This window comes from Pan paniscus, chromosome 2, assembly GCF_029289425.2.
Source record: "Pan paniscus chromosome 2, NHGRI_mPanPan1-v2.0_pri, whole genome shotgun sequence".
Classification (NCBI taxonomy): Eukaryota; Metazoa; Chordata; class Mammalia; order Primates; family Hominidae; genus Pan; species Pan paniscus.
The window spans coordinates 195,115,253-195,134,880 of NC_085926.1; the positions used below are offsets into that span (position 1 = coordinate 195,115,253).

Consider the following 19,628-nt stretch of genomic DNA (forward strand, 5'->3'; position numbering starts at 1 on the left):
GAATGGCAGTTGGGGGAGAAAGACAATGAGTTGGTGGAAAATGCATGTTTCAGAGGAAAAAGCAGTTTGTTTGGCTCTTTGGTCTGCGAGGTTATTCCCTCGTCTTTTAAAAGAGATTTTTTTTGATGTCCTGGGACATGGACAATACTTTTTTTGGGGGGGGGGGGAGATGGCAAATGAAGGTTATCCAGTAGCTGGGTGATTAATTATCTGTGGACAAGGTCTTGGCCCTTGCTACTGATGAGACTTCGTTTAGTCCAAATTTTTCTAAAGGTATGGGCTACCCTGAAGGCATACTTGGAATTAGTATAAATAGTTCCTTCTTGATTTTGTAAATGTTCTAAGGCTTGACTTATTGCAAACAATTCACATGTTTGAACGGACCGATTATTGGGCAGTCTTTCTGACTCAACTTCTGCAACAGCTTCCCCATCGACCACTGAATACCCATTATGTTTTTTTCCTTCAATTACCTGGGAGGAGCCATCTATGAATAGCTGTTGTCTTGTTTTGAAAGGGGTCCCTTAAATCAGGCCTGACCTCTGTGCGATAATTAACTAAATTTAAGCACTTACACTTAGGCCCTTTTAGGTTTGGGTTCCCTGTCAGGAAACCTGGTGTGTTGAGTGAACTGTCAGTGGTTAGTGTTAAGTCATCTCTCTTTAGTAAGGGAGCTTCACACTTTAAAATTCTTGAGTTGGTGGGCCATCTTCCTACCTTTTGATTTAAGATTGTCCTAACCTGAAGGGGTGTGCTCACCATCAAGTTTCCCCCAAAGGTTAGCTTCCTGCTTTCTTCAGTTAAGGCGGTAGCTGTAATAGACTGAATAAATTTGGGCCACCCACAGGTTACTGGGTTTAAACTTTTGATAGGAAGGCCACAGGTTGTTGGTGACCCCCATGTTCTTGAGTAAGCACCCCGAAAGTCACCCTCTTGTTTGCGTTAATGAAAAGGTGAAATGATTTTTCTAGGGATGGCAGCGCTAAGACAGGAATAGTGATGGGTAGGTGTTTTAGCTCCTCAACCTAGTGGATTTCATCAGAAGTCCATAGAAGAGGGTCAGGCTTTTCTTGGGTGAGCTGTATTGTTACCATCCCATTGAGGGTCTTGGGCTGGAAATATTTGGTCTGCTGCAGGAATGTTTTGGATGGATGTTCACATTCCCAGACTATTATAGCGGCCCTATGGATCATGCTTCTTTCTTCCCCTGAAAAGAGGATGCCCAGGATGGACATTCACTCAGCCCAAGTATACAGCTGTGGCCCTAAGAATTGATCAATTTGATCTGCTATCCCATAGGGGTTATTTAATAATGATCTGAGTTCCTCTTTTAAACTTTGGACTTCTGAGCTAGTTAAGGGACCATTAACAAAGCCAATGCTTCCTTCTCCAAGGGGCACTTCCCTTAAGGGAAAGAGAGTTGGAGTTGATTGCTTAGAGGTGGAGGGGAAAGGGAAGTTCTGAATATCTTTGTTGCACTGTTTTATCTCACGCTGGAGCCTTCATGGGGGAGACATAGACTCAGGCGTGTGGTTAGGGAGGCCAGAGAACATTGATTCAGGATTATATGGGGGAGGAACTGAGTGAGGAGATTCCTGTGCACCCACTTGGGGCGGGGGATTTGGCAGATACAGGTGGTCTAGTGGGTCCAGATGTTAGTGGGCTGTTCAGGGGTAGAGACCTTACTCCTTTCAGAGGAGCTGGTTTCTGGCTTGCCCCCTATACCTTTAGGGGGTAAAGGAGGACAGGTCCCTGCTGCCAACACAGGGCATAATCTATTTTCTCCTGGGAAACGGGACTCTTGTCATTGACATACTTTATTAAAAGTTGACAAATTCGAATCCTCATTTGACCTAAACTTTGGCCAGAAAACTGAGGGCTCAAGGATGGGTTCTTTGGTCCAAATGAAACAACAATATTTTATCATCTGTTGCTTTCTCTTATGTTTAGTCCTCTCATTATCTTTCCAGTATTATTTTAACATGAGACCTAAGGGACTATTAAGGGGAATGTTATTAGCCTTATACTTTCTGTTTCTTGTCTTACTTGGGATAGTCCCCATCCTGGAGGTTTGGTGTTAGGCTCATTCCTTCATATTAGAGGTTTCTTGCCTTCCCTGTCCCTAGAGGCTTAACCCCACCTACTGGAGGTCCCTTGCACTCTTCTTGTTTCGCTTCACCCTCTATGGCCACTTCCCCAGAGGGACTTTAGGTCCCTCTTAGCACTGGCAGGTTCAGTATAAGCCTTTGACTTTGACTCCTTTATAGGAGGGCCGCCATCAGAAGCCGTATGAGGTGACCACGGAACTGCAGATTGGACTCACTCACTCTACACTTAATGTGCCTGAATCTCATTCATGCACTTTCAACCTCCAAGATAACCTGACCACTAGGAATACTTTACCACCCCTGCGGCTTTTCTTACCTTGGTATGTTCTGACCAAGATACACTTCACCGCCCCCTGGCTTTTCTTACTTTGATCTCGACCACCAAGGAAATACTTCACTGCCCCCATGGCTTTTCTAACCTTGGTCTGTGCAGAGTTACTTGGTTGCTGCGGTATCTACTTGTAGGACTTTTCTTCCCGGGTTTATTCGTCATGCCAGGTGGGTCTCAATCTCTTACCCCTGAGGCCACCACAATGAGGCAGTGGGACACGTCTCCTAATGAGAGATGATCGGAGACCTTTCCCCAGAGGAGAATGGGATCCCAGATGAGCCCCCAAATTTGTTAGAAGAGCTCAAAGTCACAAAGAAAATGAGCACTCAAAACAAAAGACTTCTCAGCAAGGCAAATTTCAGAAGGGTGCTGCCTGCATCAGTTACGATCGCAAGAGCACACTGAACAAAGGAAAGCAGGGGTTTTTATTCCTAACGCCATTCCTGTTTCTGTGTCCTCCCCTTGTTATCTGGGGTAGGACCACACAATCTAAACTGATCCCAACTGACTAGATTTAGCATTTAGAATAGGACAAAGAACCAGGAAGTTTATTTTTTGTACCTAACAACTTAAAGTAAGGCAGCGTGGGTCGGCTACAAGCTTGGTGGACGGAGGCATGCCTGGGTGTGTTAAAGGCAAGAAAGATTACTTACATACTAGAACAAAAGACAAGGAGGGTGAAACCCTTTGTTTGAAGAGAAACTGTTCCTAACACTTGTGCACAGGAGTTCAAGACAAGAGTGAGGTATGATCACTCCACTGCACTCTGGCCTAGGCTACAGAGCAAGACTATGTCTCAAAAAATAAAAAAATGAGAAAGACTTCAAAGAAATAACAATGCACCTGAAGGAACCAGAAAAGCAAGAACAAACCAAATCTAAAATTGGTAGAAGAAAAGAAATAATAAACATCATAGCAGTAATAAATAAAATTGAGAATAAAACAAAATACAGATGATCAACAAAACAAAATCAACTACCTTTTAGCTAGGCTAAAAAAAAAGATGACTCAAATAAATAAAATCAGAAATGAAAAAGAAAACATAACAACTGAGACCACAGAAATACAAAAAAATCATTACATTATGAACAACTATATGCCAACAAATTTAAAAACTAGAAGAAATGGATAAATACTTGGATACATGACTTTCAAGATTGAACCATGAAGAAAGAAAATCTCAATAAGCTGATAACAAGTAACGAGATTGAAGCCATAATAAAGTCTCCCATTCCGCTAAATATTAAAATTTTAAAAAATAAAACAAAAAATTAAGTCTCCCACCAAAGAAAAGCCCAGGACCTAATGGCTTCCTACTAAATTCTACCAGTTCTACTCAAACTCTTTAAAAAAAAAATCGAATGTTTTGGAACTCATTCTACGAGGCCAGCATCACTGTGATTCCAAAACCAGACACGGATAAAACAAAAAAAGAAAACTACAGGCCAATACCACTGATTATGAAATTAGATGCAAAATCTTCAACAAAATATTAGCAAACCAGATTCAACCACATATTAAAAGGATCACGCATCATAATCAAGTGGGATTCACCTCAGGAATGCAAGGATGGTGTGACATACACAAACCAATAAACATGATACGTCACATTAACAGAACCGAAAACAAAAACCATGATTATTTCAATAGATGCCAAAAAAGCACTTGATAAAATTCAATATACCTTTGTGATAAAAACCGGTAACAAACTGTTACAGATGAAACATAGCTCAAAATTAAAAGGGCCATATATAATAAACCCACAGCTAACATCATACTGAATGGGGAAAAATTGAAGGTCTTTCCTCTAAGGTCTGGAACAAGACAAAAATGCCTACTTTCACCGCTTTTATTTCATATAGTACTGGAAAAGCAGTGAAGTAAAACAAAGAAATAAAGGGCACCAAAATTGAAAAGGAAGAAGTCAAATTAGCCTTGTTTACAGATGGCATGATCTCATACCTAGAAAAACCTAAAGACTTCACCAAAAAAAACTGTAAGAACTGATACATATGCTTAGTAAAGTTGCAGGATCCAAAATCAACATGAAAAATCAATAGCATTATATATACCAACAGTGAACAATCTGAAAAGAAATTTAAAAAGCACCGGGCACGGCAGCTCATGCCTGTAATCCCAGCACTTTGGGAGGCCGAGGCAGGTGAATCACGAGGTCAGGAGTTCGAGACCAGCCTGGCCAACATGGTGAAACCCCAGGTCTACTAAAAATACAAAAAATTAGCTGGGCGTCATGGTGGGCACCTGTAATCCCAGCTACTCAGGAGGCTGAGGCAGGGGAATCAGTTGAACCTGCAAGACAGAGGTTGCAGTGAGCCGAGATCATGCCACTGCACTCCAGCCCTGGCGACAGAGTGAGACTCCGTCTCAAAAAAAAAAAAAAAAGAAAAAGAAAAAGAGAAGAAAGAAATTTAAAAAGCAATCACATTTATAATAGCTACCAAGAATATAAAGTGTATGGGAATCAATTGAACCAAAGAAGTTAAAGATCTATACAGGAAAACTATAAAACACTAACTAAAGAAAATGAACTCACACGTGTAATTCCAGCACTTTGGGAGGCTGAGGTGGGCAGATCACTTGAAGTCAGGAGATCAAGACCAGCCTGGACAACATAGTGAAACCCTGTCTCTACCAAAAATACAAACATTAGCCAGGCGCAGTGGCAGGTGCCTGTAATCCCAACTACTCAGGAGGCTGTGGGAAGAGAACCCGGGAGGTAAAGGTTGCAGTGAGCCAAGATCATGCCACTGCACTCCAGCCTGGGCAACAGAGCAAGACTCCAAAAAAAAAAAAAAAAAAAAAAAGGAAATTGAATAGGACCCCCAAAATGGAAAGCTATTCCATGCTCATGAAGTGGAGGAATACTGTAAAAATAACAATACTAAACAAAGTAATCTACAGATTCAGGGACAAGCACGGTGGCTCATGCCTGTAACCCCAGCATTTGGGAGGCCGAGGTGGGTGGACTGCTTGACTACAGCCTGGACAACATGGTGAAACCCAGTCTCTACAAAAACAAACAAAAAAACAAATAAATAAAATACAGACTCTAGGCAATGCCTATCAAATTACCAATGACATTCTTCACAGAAAAAGAAATAGAAAAAAAATCCTAAAAATTATATGGAACCACAAAAGACCCCAAATGGTCAAGGCAAAGAACAAAGCTGGAGGCATCATGCTACTTGACTTCAAATTTACTACAAAGCTACAGTAACCAAATAAGCGCGGTACTGGAATAAAAACAGACACACAGAACAGAAAAAAGAATCCAGGTATAAATTCATGCATTTATAGCCAACTCATCTTCAACAAAGATGCCAAGAACATATAATGGGGAAAGGACAGTCTCTTTAATAAATGATGCTGGGAACACTGGATATCCATATGCATAAGAATGAATGAATGAATGATTTTTTGAGGTTAAGACCTCAAAACCACAGGCAACCAAAGCTAAAAAAGACAAATGAGATTACATCAAGCTAAAAAGCTTCTGCACAGCAAAAAACACAATCAACAAAGTGAAGAGAAAACTCACAGAATGGGAGAAAATATTTCCAAACTACCCGTCTGACAAGGGATTAATAACCAGGATATATTAAGAGCTTAAACAACTTAACAGCAAAAAAACAAATAATCATATTTTAAAATGGGCACATTTAAAATGGGCAAATGATCTGAACAGACATTTCTCAATAGACCTGTCGAGTGTGGGAAACAATGCCCAGTACATGGTAAGATTCACTAATTGTTAGAAGATCTTTTTGATAATTTTTATGAAACAGTAAAATATGTAGGTTCCTGGCTGTACAGAACAGTCTTTTCTGAATCATTCTTTCTCTTTTCCCTCTTTTATAGTTCTTGTTCCTTGCTTTTTATGACTAGTGTGCTAGTTGTCTCTCCTTATGAGAGGTGGTGGATGGTTTAAGTACAGGTCTATCATCGAGACAAGCTGGAGGTAGGAATAAAAAGGAATATGAAAGGGAGGAGATTTAAAGATGCTTCTACCCATTTCTTTTTCTACTTTATAAACCTCTTCTTTTACTGCTTTTACTTTGGATTTTAAAAGCAGTGTCTCAAAGAGATTATACTGTGTTCATAGCAATATTATTCACAATAGCTAAAATATGGAAACAAAGTATCCATTAACGAAATAATGGATACGAAAAATGTGGTACAGACATATAATAGAATATTATTCAGCTTTAAAAGGGTAGGAAATTCTGACATATACTATAACATGGCTGAAACTTGAGGACATGATGCTGAGTGAACCAAGCCAGTCACAAGAAGACAAATACCGTCTGACTACACTTTTATGTGGTACTTACGGTAGTTAAAATCAGAGAAACAAAGTAGAATGATGGCTGAGGGAATGAGGAGTTATTGTCTGACGAGGGAATGAGGAGTTATGTCTGATGACTATGGAATTTCAGCTTTGCAAGATGAAAAGAGTCTGTAGATGGATAGTGGTAACGGCTGCATTTCACAAATGTATTTAATACCACTTAACTGTATACGTAAAATGGTTAGGATAATTGTCCTCGTTTCAGTTTTACAAGATTAGAACAGAGTCTATAGATGAATAGTGGTAGTAGCTGCATCTCATGAATGTATTTAATACCATTTTACTATACACTTTAAAATGGTTAGAATAATCGTCCTCTTTGCGCAGTGGGCAGCATGTCAGTCTCATAAAAATGGTTACCATAATAAATTGTATGTTATGTATATTTTACCACAATGAAAAAATACTAACCCAAAATGGATTATGAACTTAATCTGAAAAAACAGGAGAAACAGGAGAAAATTTTCAAAACCTAGGGTTAGGCAAAGAGTTATTAGATTTGTCACCTAACTTGATAAATTGGACTTGATCAAAATTAAAAGGTTTTGTTCCACGAAAGATCCTTAAAGAAAGGATGAAAAGACAAACCACATACTGGGAGAAAATATCTGGAAATGATATATCTGACTAAGGACTAGTACACTATAATAGATTACATAAAGAATTCTCAAAACTCAGTAGTAAAAAGAACCACCCAATTCGAATATGGGCAAAAGACCATGAAGAGACATTTCACCAAAAAAGATACACAGATGGCAAATAAGCACATGAAAAGATGTCCAAAATCATTTGCCATCAGGGAAATGTGGCTACACATCGATGACAATGACTAAAATAAAATGAGGCAACACCAAATGCTGGCAAGGATGTGGAGAAACTCGATCATTCACACATTGCTGTTGGAAATGTAAAATCATACAGCTACTCTGGAAAGTGGTTTAGCAGTTTCTTTAAAAAAATGGGCAAACATGCAACTATCACATGACCCATCAATTTCACTCCCCGGCAATCTCTTGAAAATTATGCTCAGTGAAAAAAGCCAATCCTGAAAGTTTATATATTTATTATTCCATTCATATAGAATTGCTGAAATGACAAAATAATGGAAATAGAGAACAGATCAGTGGTTGCTTTGAGTTAAGAAGGGGATGGGGTGAGAGGAAAGTAGGTGTGGCTAGAAAAAGGCCTCGAGCGATCTTTGTGGTGACGGAAATGTTCTGTAGTTTGACTCTATTAACGTCAATATCCTGGTTAGTGATACTATGCTAGAGTTACTATTAGAGGAAACTGGATTAAAGGCACATGTGATTTCTGCATTATTATTTTTTTTTTACAAACATACATGGATCTACAATTAACCCAAAATAAAAGGTTTAATTAAAAAAAAAAAAGGAAATGGAAATTTCTGCACACGAATGAAAGAATCTAAACCCCAAAGAAAGAAGCCTTTTGTAAGAAGGCAGACACTTACCTAAACAGTGTATCTGACAAGCCTAGACTCAGGTGGGCAAAGGAATGGACCTGATACAGATTGAGTGACTTTGATGGTATAAGGAGTGGAGCCTTTAATGACGTGGGCTGGCATGACCAGTTAGAATCTGGAGGATCCTAAAATGGAGAGTTATTTGTCCCCACACATTAGATCGCCTTCACGGGGCATTTACTGAGGGTACAGCAGTGTAGCAGGCTGAGAATGGGGCTATAAAGCCATGAAACATTTCTGCAGTCTCACAGTTCATACACCCTAAAGTCATGCTAGTGGAAAGAACCAATGAAAGACACAAAACTCATCTCCCACCCTTATGACAGCTGAAAACAGAAGCCAGGTGAAAGTAACTAAAGCAGCAACCTAACCCTAAACAAATTCAACTCCTATTTTATCAGCCTCACTGCAGCTTCCTGAAAAGGAAAGAACACTGCTTCGCTTTCAATGGTTCTTTTATACGTTATTTAGAGCACAATAAAAAATTTAAGACATGTAAAGAAGCAGGATAACATAAGAGGAAAACAATCAAAAGAAAACCCACACAGCAGAACCACAGATGTTAGAACTATTATAGCAGAAAAGAACTTTAAAATGGCAATTTTTAAATACACAGGAAAAGATGTACAAATTAGATGCAATATCAAATTTAAGAGAAATAGAAACTCTAAAAAGGGCAAACAGACATTCTAAAAGTTAAAAATACAATAAATGAAATTAAGAAATCTATGACCTATTCAAAGGCTGAGCACGGTGGCTCATGCCTGTAATCCCAGCACCTTGAGAGGTTGGTGGATCACCTCCTGAGGTCAGGAGTTCAAGACAGCCTGGCCAATGTGGTGAAACTCCACCTTTACTAAAAATACAAAGAAAAAAAAAATTAGCCGGGCGTGGTGGCACGTGCTTGTAATCCTAGCTACTCAGGAGGATGAGGCAGGAGAATCACTTGAACCTGGAAGGTGGAGGTTGCAGTGAGCCGAGATCATGCTACTGCATTCCAGCCTGGGTGACAAGAGCGAGACTCCGTCTCAAAAAAAAAAAAATCTATGACCTGTTCAAGCAATGAGGTAATTTTAAATGCACTATATTCAATATGTAAGAATTTTTCAAATATATTAAATAAAAATGATCCCATTCTTCTGTCACATGCCTCCCCCACACATCTCTAATCCCTCAACACAGCAAAGACTATTAGACAATCACAGCACTTTCAACTTGTTATCAGAATTCTTAGCAAAGACCTCTAGACACCAACACCAATAAGAGGTGGCATTGGAAATAAAACCTGTTTGATTTAGTCAAAACGTAGGTTGCCTTAATCACAGTGCTTATGAAAAAATGTAAAGTCACCACTTTGTAATGAAGCAGGGGACTAGGTGAACTTATAAAGTAAGTGAAAGTGTGTCATTGATTCCTGCCTCCTGCTTTGTCCTATTAAACAAAAACTTTGTGGTAAGGGCTCTACAATGTGAATTAAAAATCCTACCTCCCAGGTATATATTTGAGAGAAATTAGTGGATATGTACACAAAAGGACTTGTATAAAATGTTTTACACAGCTTTCTTCATAACAACCAAAAAGTAGAAACAATTCAAATTCCCACCATGGAATATTACACAGCAATAAAAAGGAACAAGCTACCAGCAGGCACAGTAACATAGATGCTGAGTAAAAGAAGCCATAATTAATCATATATACTGCATGATTCCATTTATATGACGTTCAAACCTAATCTATAGTGATATGAGTTAAAAAAAAAAGATTATCTCTGGGGAGGGTGGGCTGTCTTGGAAAGAGCTAATGGGAGTCTTTCTGGAGTACTGGAAACGTTTTGTGTCTTTCTATGGATAGTGATTACAGTTATAAAAAGGCATCAAGCTGCGTACTTAGATTTGTGCACTTCACACAGAAAAAATAATGATGATGATGAAAATAACCAGGCTGTGAGGTACGATATCTGCAAATGGCCAATAAACAAGAATCTTTGGGAATTATTAGATGATGTTAAGATACTACTGAACAGGAAGAATGGCGCTAATAAAGAAAGCACATTTTAATGACGTGCTAGCTTTATTTGGCATTCTGTCTATGTGTCCTATAAACATCTGTTTAAAATGATTCTTTTTAGATATATCTTCTGCACTAGATGAGAAGTTCATCTGGGGCAGGGGTTAGCAAACATTGTCTGTAGAAGTCTAGAGAGTAAGTATTTTCAGCTTTGCAGGCCACATGCTCACTGCTGCAACTACCCAATTCTGCCACTGTAGCACTAAAGCAGCCATACAAGGTAAGTAAATGAGTGAGTGTGGCCCAATTTGGCCCACTGGCCATAGTCTGCCAACTCCTGACCTAAAGGAAGAACTATAATAGTCTTTGTTTTCCATGTTTATTTTCTACAGTACTTCACATACAGTAGGCACTCAGCAAAGCAAAGCTAAAAGGAATCTTTAAAACCATCTCTTCTAATCCCTCCACTCACGGTGAAAAACATGAATCAGAGGTTTAAATTTGCTCAGCAGTACCACTTTTTAAAGCAGTGCCTCATTTTAATAAACATGCAAAGATTTAATAGTGATTTAAATTCCAAATTTTTTTTACATGTAAAACATAAGTTTCAGAAGTTCAGACATTTTACATAGCATAAACTAAAAATAATTAGTTTAGAAAAATGTATCTTTACCTATAGTTTGGTTATAAGTTATCAATACGAGCTTTCAGTCCCACAACCATAAGGGATGAATCTAGGAAGTACTAAAACCTCACCACATAAAATGAGGAGCTAAGACTAAACGAAAGTTTCTCCAGGACTCAAGTTTTTCTAAAAGCCAAAATGGTGATGAACATATTTAATAGCAGTTAGCATTATTAGGAAACACTCGATTATAACTTAATAACTAAATTATAAGGAAAACGTTTAACATAATTATACTTCAACACAGTAATATGATCTACACTAAAAAATTCTATTACAGGTTACTGAACATTTTTACATGGCAGTCAAACAATCAGCCAACAGTAGAGGGCAGCATTTCTATTCACTATTAAAACCTAACTTAAAAAATTTGAAGTCTTTTTAAAAAATCTAAAAAATCTGAAATACCTGTACTGAGACTTTCTTTTAACATATTTAATACCCCTTTCAAAGCTTCTAACATACAATTTTAGTACAACCTACAAGTGAAAGTACCCTAATATAAATATGAATATTTAAATAAAAGATAGCTGTTTTACCCAAAGGAGTCAAATTTTGTATTCATAATTCCCAAACTGATAAACCAAAACAATTCAACAGTTCTCTGGTGACTTAATTCCTAAGATTCTATCAGTTATGTTAAAACACATTTGCTGGGCACCCACTGGAATGACAAACATCCCCACACACGGGCATACGTTTTCTTTACCCATATAAAGAACCACCAAAAGAATCATGAACTTTTGGCAAGTAAAGATTCAGGGAACTGTTTCAGAAGACAAGGCAAAGCATCACTCTAAAATCTAAAATAAAGGCAGCAAAAAGAGGCTGATAAAGCAGAAACAGGTATGGGTAAAAGCATCTTTCAAGCGCCTTCTCTTTCATAACCCTTTTATTCCTATCTCCAGCTTGCCTTAACGAAACACCTGAACTTAAAACCACCCACACCTCTCATGAAGAAAACTATAACACTAATCGTAAGAGGCAAAGAGGAACTCTAAAAGAGAGAAAAGAATAAGACGGATTCAGAAAAGACTGTTCTGTACAGCCAGGAAGCTACATATTTTACTATTTAATAAAAATTATTAAAAATCTCTGCTAACAATTAGTGGAGTCTTACTAGGTGCTGGTCATCGTTTCACATACTTGACAGGCATTATTAGCTCAAGTAATCTTTAACAACCCTGTATATAGATACCATTATTTTCCCCCACGTTAGAGATGAAGAAACTGAAGCCTAGGAAGAATATTAAGCAATCTGTCTAACCACCAAAATAAGTAGCATAGCTATTACAGTCATAAACTTTTGTCAACCAAAGTTTCAGGGAACTGTCTCAGAAGACCAGGAATTAGCACAGCTCTATAATCTAACTTTTATTATTAGTGTTGAAATAAAAAGCAACTAGTCCCAAGCAAGTATTGGGACGAGAACCTAGACAGCCTCCAGAGCCTGAGCTTTTGGCTATTATTTTTTATTCTGCTCATTCTAAGGGGAACAACTTCAGTTCAGCGAATGCTACAGAAATCATAATACAAGGAATTTAAAAAGCAGCAAATTATGGAAAATGAAAGCCTTAGTTATCCTTTGTCTGACTGCACAAGGGTGAGCAGAAAATAGAGTAGCACTTGAAAGCAACCCCTATTATTTCAACTCAGCAGGTCCCCAGTGAGGTGAACACCAGATGAACATTGATAGGATAATAAAAATTAAGAAAAAGGTACAATAGTTAAGAAATAAAACAACAGGCCAGGCGCAGTGGCTCATGCCTGTAATCCCAACACTCTGGGAGGCCAAAGCAGGCCGATAACCTGAGGTCAGGAGTTCGAGACCAGCCTGGCCAACATGGTGAAACCCCGTCTCTACCAATAATACAAAAATGAGCCAGGCGTGGTGGCGGGTGCCTGTAATTGCAGCTACTCAGGAGGCTGAGGCAGGAGAATCGCTCGAACCCGGGAAGCAGAGGTTGCAGTGAGCTGAGATCCCACCACTGCACTCCAGCCTGGGCAACAGAGCAAGATTCAGTCACAAGACAAAAAAAATTATAAAACAATATACTATGGGAAGTTCAAAGAAACCCAATCATTGTGGATAAGACTAGGAGCTATAATGAGCCCTTTCTAAATGGAAATGGAGAGACAATTTTATTAAAATATATTTATTATAAAGTAAGATGTTTTAACTGGAAAAATAGTCTGAAGGTGATTAACCTGTGGAAATTTTGGCAGTATTTATCAAAACATTAGAAATTTTTATATCTTTAATATTAGAAATTCCTCACCTGAAGAATCATGGTTATACCTAGAGATTAAGCATCCAGCATATCATTTCAAGAGGAAAAAATATAAATAATCCAAATGTTTACTGATTAAATATTCAAATCATGAAGTCATTATAAAAGCTATAGGAAAACATTCAATGACATGTTAAGGATTTTCAAAATATATTAAATACAAATGATCCCATCTTCTGCCAAGTCTCCCACCTATCTCCAATCTCAGCCATGGCAAAGACTATTAATGGATCACAGCACACCCTTTCCTGTAACCTGCTATCGGAATTCTCAACACAGATCTCTGGGCATCCAACATCAACCAGAGTTGGCATCAGAAATAAACCCATCTGATTTTGTCAAAAGGTAGGTTTGACTCAGACAATGGTTAGTCATGGAGCAAAGGGCTAGGAAAACTAATGAAATCGGTTAAAATAAGTCTTTGATTCCTCTCTCTTACTTTCTCCTATTAACAAAAACCCACTGATAAGGACTACAGGAAATAATTTAAAACCCTGCCTCCCAGGATAGGGAATCGAGAAGACTACTGCCTAGCCTCCAGTGGTGATTCACACTAGTGGTTGGGAAGGTGTATAAGAGATAAACTTATCCAGCTCTCCTGCCTCGCTCTACTGGGCAGGAAACGTTCCTTATTGTGTACTACTTTAAATTTAGAGGGTGTCCCTAAAGCCAAAATGTTTTTTTCTTGGACTAAATTGATTCTAAAGTGTATACAGAAAAATAAACAAGAATCTTTTTTTTTTTTTTAAGAAAAGCTCTAAAACAGAGAAGCAATGATAGAGGATAACCCTATTAGATGTTAAAGTATACTATATAAAGCTTCAGTAAGTAAAGCACTGTCAATCTGGTTCATGAACACACAGACTAGTGAAACACAGAATCAAATCTCCAGAAATAACCCAAATACATATGAGAAGTTATTATTTGTCAAAAGGTAACATCTCAATTCAGAGGGGGAAGATAAATACAGGCTTCTTAATAAAATGACACTGGAACAATGGGTAACTATTTGGAAAAATATTACACTGGTTACACAACTAACACTATGCATCAGGATAAACTTAAAATGGTCCAAAGATTTAAAAGTGAAATCCTACATAACGTAACCAAAAGAAAACCTGCGTGACTTCTTTTTAATTCTGGAATGTGGAAGGTCTTACTATGACCCAAATGCAGAAGCTAGCCAAGAGGGGAGAAGATGAGAGGGGAGAGGAGGAGGAGGGGAGGAGAAGAGAAGAAAGCACTGATAACACCATGAATTAAAGAACGACCAAGCGTGGGATAAAAAAGCTGCAACTGACATCAGAGACAAAGGCTAACCTCCCTGATAGACACCGAGCTCCTAGAAACTGAGACGAAAGAGACCAACATCCCAATCAAAAAAAATATAAAATAAACCATGTTTAAATATATACAAGAAATGAAAATTAAAACTATACTTACATGCCATTTCTCATTAAGCAAATTGGTAAAAATATAAAATTTGAAAACATATTCTGTTGATAAAGTTGCAGGGAAAGAGTCATTCTCTAACACTGCCAGTGGGAATACAAAATGGCACAACTCCTATTGGAGGGAACCTGACAATAGGTACCAAAATTCCATCTGCATATACTCTCTGAACCAGTAATCCCATATCATACAGATACTCCTGCACAAATATAAAATGGCATACATACAAAGTTGTTTACTGAAGTAGCTTATAAGCGTAAAAGATGAGAAAGAAATTTACTGTCCAGCAAAAATACGTTTATATTGTCTTAGTCTATTTGTGCTACTGTAACAAAATACCACAGACTAGGTAATTTATAAAAAAATAACAATTTATTTCTCATGTTTCTGGAGGCAGGGAAGACCAAGATCAAGACACTGGCAAGACTAGTGTCTGGCGAGGGCTGCTTCTGCTTCCAAAATGGCACTTCGTTGCTGCACCCTCCGGAGAAGAACACTTACTTCCTCACACGGCAAAGGGTAAAAGAAAGCGCTTCCTTCTGCCTCAAACCCTTTTCATAAGGGTACTAATCCCACTCACGACTTAATCATCTCCCAAAGGCCACAACATCTCAACACTGTCGCACTGGGGACTAAGTTTCAACATGAATTTTGGAGGGGACACCATCATTCAAACCATAGCATATATCTTTTGAAATCTTGATTTTTTTTTCTGATACACAGTATTAGGTATGGATCCAACTTTCATCTTTTTCCAATAGAACTGGTTGTTACAGGTCAGTCAGTTATTTATTTATTTGGAGATGGAGTCTCACTATGTCACCCAGGCTGGAGTGCAGTGGCGCGACCTTGGCTCGCTGCAACTTCTGCCTCCTGGGTTCAAGTGATTCTTGTGCCTTAGCCTCCTGAGTAGCTGGGATTACAGGCATGTGCCACCACACCTGGCTAATTTTTCTATTTTTAGTAGAGACAAGATTTTTGCCATGTTGGCCAGGCTGGTCTCGAACTCCTAACCTCAGGTGATCTGCCTGCCTCAGCCTCCCAAAGAGCTAGGATTACAAGTGTGAGCCACTGTGCCCAGCCAGGTCATTTATTTAAAATGGTTAATAAACTATGGTACATCCACATGATCAAACACATTTCTGTAAAAATGAATGAGGAAAAGCTCTATGTATTACAACGGAGAGACCTTCAGGATACTGCAAGTAAAGCCAGCAAGAGGCAAAATATCATATAAAACACATTACTTATTGTGTAAGGAAAGACAGAAATAAAAACATTCTTATTTACTTGTTTTTGTATAAATACTAGAAAGATAAATAGAAACTAACAAACAACAGTTTCCTATAGGAGTTAGGGGAAGGTATAGAAGTGAGGCATATTGATATAAACTTTCATATGATAGTTTTGATTTAAATTATGTGAGTTTATTATCCACTCAAAAACTCTTTAAAATATAAGTGAAGGGTTGGCTGGTGTATGGGAATGGCTGTTATAGACTAGTAACTTAAGTCTGTTTAAATTAATTAAAGTTAAAAATTCAGCTTCTCTGTCAAACTAGCCACTCCATTTCAAGTGCCAGTGGACAGGACAGCAAAGATATACAACATTTCCGTCATTGTATGAAGTTCTATTGGACAGTGCTAAAGTTGAGTTTAGAGATAGAAGCACACCCAATAAAATGAAAAAGGATTCTGAGTCTCCCATATAAGCCAGAAACAAATATACAACAAAGTCAACAAATCAACCAAATATTTAAGTCAAATATCAGTCAAATATTTATGTGTCAAGACATGATGACGTACTTCCTTTCCACCATAAACTAAGAAATACACGGAAAACAATAAGAGATAAGCCACTTTCTGGATCCTTTTGAATGCATTATAAATACAGAATAATAGATCAATTTTAGTGATGATATTCCAGGATGTCAATCTATAACTATATTCAAAATGGGACTTTAAATGCATTAAAAACTAAAATACTTTTAAAATCCATAAATTTCTACCATCTGTTTCAGAGCTTCATTCTTTTAACAATTAGTAAACTTACTAAGTATTTACTATATATCAGGCACTTGGTCAGTCACCAGGGATATCATGGAGAACAAAAGCTTTACTTTTTTCTAACACTTACAGGCCAATGAGAGAAACATACATTAATGAAGGATCACACAAGTAAGTGACATACTGTGTGGCATAAAGGAAAAGGAAAGTATACTTACAGAAGTAGAGGAACCTAACTTAATGGGGAATCAAGAAGGGCTTCCCTGAGGAAGTCGTCTATAAACTGGAATCTGAAGGGTAAGATTTGGCATAAAAAGCTTGCAAATAGAGGAAACTATCATGCATAAAGATCTCAAAGCACCTTGGAGGCTGAAGTGGGAGGATTACTTGAGCCCAGGAAGCAGAGGCTGCAGTGAGCCCAGATCACGCCACTGCACTCCAGCCTGGGTGACAGAGCGAGACCCTGTCTGGGTGGGAAAGATCTCAAACTCAAAGCAGAAGGAAACACCTCACAAGACCTGAAAAAAGTTCTGTTAACAAAAATAATGAAAACCTGGTCTGCAGCTTCTAAAACATATGGATTGCCAATTCCTTAATTGGGAGAGATGCTCAAGACTGTACATACCTCAAACACTGTCCTAACGGCACTGAATGTGGACTCCACAGTTTTCGAAAATAAGTTCAATAATAACAATATTTAACAACTGGCACTGAGTGTAAGAGAATCTCCTGAAATATGAATGTTTATTTTCTCTTTTCTTCATTAACGACACACACGAAATATTTTTTTCTTTTCAGGTTTTTCTCCTGCTACCTAAACTGCTAAACAACCCTAAAATGAAGAGAGAGAGCGAACATCCTTTTTCTGTCTAGCTGATCAGCAAGCAGTGTAACAAAAGATGGAGAAAGACATGATCCTATTACAAGAAATTCTGGTACTAAAGTTACTCTCAGAAGTTACTTGACAGCTGGGAAACCTCCATGCTAAAGAACACGAAATGCCCTCAGCTGCGGTTTAAGCAGAGCGCTTTATTGCTAACATAAGAAAATATACCATATATAACAATAATCCTAAATCACTCTTGTTGGGCCTTTTATGCTCTGAGTTAATTTTCCTACAGTGATTACGAGCCTGACAAAAATGACACTTCACTGCCTGGCCTCTAACAATATTAACTCCACCTCAACGGACATGTTTGCAAAGCAGCTAGCTAAGAACACAAGAACTTACAAACACAAAAATAAATCTCTCTTAGACATTATGTGGAAAAGCACAAAATACTGTATCCAAGCTGAGTAAAGTACATAAAAATGTATACAAGTGTATGAACAATAATGAGAAACGCTGCCATGCTAGAAACGCTCACTAGCATCTTTTCGTCCCATAAAATATCTAAATCCAGAAGAGTATTTTTTTTTTAACTCGAAGAGAAGTACATTTTCATTTTCACTAAAAGGCAAAACAAAACAAACATTACACTTGGATTTAAAACATATTAATCAGAAAAGGAATACAGAGCTATTTATGACAGCCTTAAATTAGTAAATGGCATTAATACTACTGTAAATGGAGACCAAGATTTGGCAGTTCAGTAGCAGTGATGGTTTAGTCATCACATCTCACAACCTTGTCATTTGCAAACGTTTTAAAGTCAGATTCTTCATTGTGAAGAACATATAGTTATGGGGGGGCGGGGGGGAACAACCAAAAAACTAATCATCATTGCTTTAGCTCAACCCACATGCCTGTACTTAAGGGTATCCATGGTAGCAATGATGCAACGTGCCTACCTAGTTCACCGTGCCTACACAAGTGGGAGAGAGGGGAGGCGGATGATGAAAAAAATTTCACTTGGAAAGGTGTTTTAGTATTAACATGATAAAATTACATCAACTACACTGTCAGACTTTTAAAACACATATAGAATCACAAAGCTCTCTAAGACCAGAAAAGGGAGAAAAGAACAAGGGATGGGGTACACACTGCAGCCTTTAGTTCAAAAGAAAATCAAGAATTTTGCTCTTCCTGCTAGAGCCATTGGTTAAATATGTTCAAAGGGTTTATTTCTAATAATAGAACAAATTATTTTAATTTAGTTTTTTCAAAAGCAACTACAAACAATGTTTTAGGCTTCTAATTTCCAACCTACATCCTTCTCTATTTTTGCTTTAACAGTTATATAATAAAAATTTATAAATACTTTAGGATAATGATTACATCTAATTTTTTAAGCAAAATAGACCCTCTTTTGCTAAAAGAGTCAATGTAAAAAAATTCAAAGTCTATCAAGGAAGATGGAGCAGAGAGAGGAGATAGATCATTTCAAATAACCTTGCTATAATACTGGAAATAAAACCAAAATGAATGAAATGATAAAAGGCAAATCACAGGGGAGAACCAACATAGACAACCATGAAAAAAATTTAGAGAGGGAAAAAGCAACAACGACCCTGTTTTCCAGGATTATGTGCCCTTTAAACATTCAGTAAGAATATTTCAACAAGACAGTTTACCTAGAGGTACAGAGAAGACATCTCCTTATAAACAGGGAATGGAAACAGATAATGGGCATGTCTGTATCCGATCAGAAACTACTGTTTGAACTAGAACTCTGAGCAACAAAAAAAGAAAACTAATTTCCATCAATTTTCCTGCTTTTCCTCTTATGAAAAATAATTCATTATACAGAAAGAGTAATAGCCTACTTTCAGAATTTACAAATTTACCTACTCTTTTATTACTGAATGTAATTTTAAAATCTCAACAAGTTTGTCTAGCAATCACTATGAGACATCGTAAGTGCATAGAAATAAAAAAGGTAAATTATTCCATATTTTAAAAACCAATGGATGAATTTTAAATGTAAGCACGCTGAATCTATAATAACACCATCAC

General features: G+C 37.7%; 1 protein-coding gene across 27 annotated transcripts in view; it reads right to left on the minus strand.

Moving 5' to 3' along the window:
* DLG1 (discs large MAGUK scaffold protein 1) overlaps positions 1-19,628 on the minus strand; it is a 261,372-nt gene that overhangs the window by 202,850 nt on the left and 38,894 nt on the right. The gene's annotated exons all lie outside the window — the stretch shown is intronic.